Genomic DNA, 3,041 nt, shown 5'->3' with positions numbered 1-3,041 from the left:
GTGTGTTCCATGTTACATCAGGGTAGCTCTAATCTGAACATTTCCTTCTTCTTCCCTTCTGCCTGCCATCACTTGCCTCATGGCATACAGGGCATTTGTTAATTGATACCCTTGTTTTAGCTTACACATGCCGGAAAATGTAGAGTATTAGTCAGAGCAGACCCACTGAAATTCATGGATGTGATTGAGTTTAGTCCATTAGTTTCAATAGGTCTGCTCTGGGTAAAACATAGCTGACTACTACACAGAGATATTGTGGCTGAGAAGGCTGTCTCTTTGAAAATGCCTTCACCCCTGCATTGCCTTTACCCTCCAATGTTGGTTTTCTGGTGCTGCTTCCACCTTGAACTCTCTTTCCCTCTGGGTCAGAGGTAACACTGCTAAGGATTTAAAATACTGTGGATTGACCACTTCAAAGCACCAACAAGCAGCTTCAAGTCTTGCTTCTAAACACTGATAAGAATGAAGGGAAGGGTGCCCAGGAGTTAGCCTTGAACAACATGCCCCAGGTCTCCTGCTGATGTAATCTTCCACAGCTTCCGAGACATCTAGACAATATTTGGGTGAAATCCCAGTTTCTATCAGTGCTCTGGTCACAAAGACATTTACCCAGAAGTAAATCACACCAATTTCAATACTTTACATCCATGTAAGTATATTTTGGGATGCTGCTGCACTTAAGCTTCTAATTTGATTATGCTCTTTTGGATTTTGTTGCAAATCTGTAGGTGCTGCCTCTTATGCTAGGCAGCCATTGAAAGATCAAAAGCCCAGGCAGGTGGATTGCTCCCCAGCACGTGATACTGAACAAGATACCCAGTCCAGAGAGAAAAAGGAGGTGAAAGGGCAAAGCGGAAGAAGAAAGTTGGGAAATCTTCAGAAAAGGGCAACAAAAATGATCAAAGGGCTGGAGCAACTCCTCTGTGAGGACAGCTTACAACATTTGGGACTTTCTAGTTTAGTGAAAAGACAAGTATGAGGAGACATGATAGAAATATATAAAATCAGTGCTTTTTTCTGGGGGAATGCAGGGGAATGCATACCCCTAAACATTTTGTGAATCTAACGGGAGAAGAAAAACACACACACACACACACACACACACACACACACACACACATATATATATATATATATATATATATATATATATATATATTTGCTAATTTCTTCTCCAGCACAGTGAATAGTCAGTTCCGTTGCTACCCCTGATGGCGGCCTCATTTCCTGTCATGGTGTTTTCTGAGTCTCAGACGGAAGCGAGCATTTAATGTGTGAAGCAGTGTATTTATTTTTCCCGATTTGAACTGTAAAATGGTGATTTTCTTGAGTCAAAATGAGAGTACCCCTAAAAAGCACTGTATAAAATTATCCATGGCCTGGAGGGAGTGATAGAGAAAAGTTTTCTTATAACCCTAGAACTCAGATGACATCCAATGAAGCTGGTTGATAGAAGATTCAGGACTGACAAAAACAAAGCACTTCTTCACACACTATATGGTTAAACTATAGAATTCGCTCCCACAAGAAGCTTACTTGGCGGAAGAGGGGAGAGCTGAAGCAGCAAGGAGGCTAGCACAGTGCACATGCATTGGAGGAACCAATCCAGAGTCAATGTATTTCACCACACAGACCTTCCCACTACTTTGCCCCTCCTCCTCTTCCTCCCCATAAGCAACAGTGACCCACCTACTGGGAAGCTATAGTAGCATTTCTACTCCACCTGATGAGCAGCTCCTGTCGATGGCCACCAAGTTGGATGCCTTTAAAAGAGGATTAGACAAATTTGAGGCCACCTGTAGTAATGATGACCATTTTCTACCACCACTGTCAGAGACACTATGCCTCTGAATTCCAGTTGCTAGGAATCACATGTGGGAAGAGGGTTGTTTTACTCAGGTCCTGCTTATGGGCTTTCCTTGGGCATCTGGTTGGCCAGTGTGGGAATGGGATATTGGGTTAGATGGGCCTTTAGCCCGATCCAGCAGGGCTCTTCTTCTGTTCTGAAGCAAGAATCAGAGTTAAAAAGGAATGTTTTGAGAAAGGCGGGGTTCTATGTGTGGCCTCCTTTGCACCTGATCTGGGAGCTACAGTTAGTGCAGAATGCTGCAGCACAGTTGCCAGCAAGAGTGAGAATCTATCAGCCTATAGTGCCTCTGTTCAGAACTCTGCACTGTTTGCTAATTTGCTATGGGCTAACTTTAAGGTGTTACTGTTGGTATATAAAGCCCTTAATGGCTTGGAACCTGTTGATCAGCTGGTTAATCTTACCCCATATGTGCCCACTCAACCAATTCAATCTACTGAACTGTCACCGTTACAAAGGCCACACAATACTCATTCCACACTTGCAAGAAATCGATCTTCTAGTGTGGCAGCATCTGCTCTTTGGAATTCCCTGCCTGTCTGTGTTTTAACCTTCCCCGCTTTCTTTATCTCTTTTAAAGAAAATTCATAAGAATCTGTCACTTCAGCTTCTGTCCCCCCCAAAATAATGACTCAGCATAGCTGACCTTTAAAAAAAAGTGTAGTGCAAAACACAGACACACCAGGGAAAAGTATGGAAAGCTCTCTTATTTTCAAGGATCAACTTCTGTTGCTGAAAGTTCTGGATGAAGGTCTAGGTCAATTCTTGTCTATTAACATGGGTTCATCATGTCCCTACGCTGTGCACATTTGCTGTGGGAGAGATGGAGGGGAAGGCAGTACATCGGTTCTGTGGAACCTTCCTTTGAGTGAGTTTTTTTCCACCCTGCGAAAGCTACAACAGGACTAAAGTCTTACTTCCTTGCCACTTTCCTCCCTGCTCGCCCTGCTAAGCTGTTGTGATGTAACCGTCTGCAAGCCCCATAACTGGCACCAATATACAATACTGTCAGCACCTGCTATATCCCTCTAAAATGTGTGACCAGGAAACCACTTGAGCTTTTCACAGGAACTCACTGGATATACAGCATGTGTGATAAGGGAACAAGACAGAGAGGGCTGGAAGCAGAGTGCCATTGTTTAAAAGGGGAGAGATCACGAAGACAAACCCAAGA

The sequence above is a fragment of the Podarcis liolepis genome, assembly GCF_965112155.1.
Source record: "Podarcis liolepis genome assembly, chromosome: 1".
Lineage (NCBI taxonomy): Eukaryota > Metazoa > Chordata > Lepidosauria > Squamata > Lacertidae > Podarcis > Podarcis liolepis.
The sequence above is the reverse complement of the archived record's forward strand: the minus strand, read 5'-3'. Positions refer to the sequence as shown.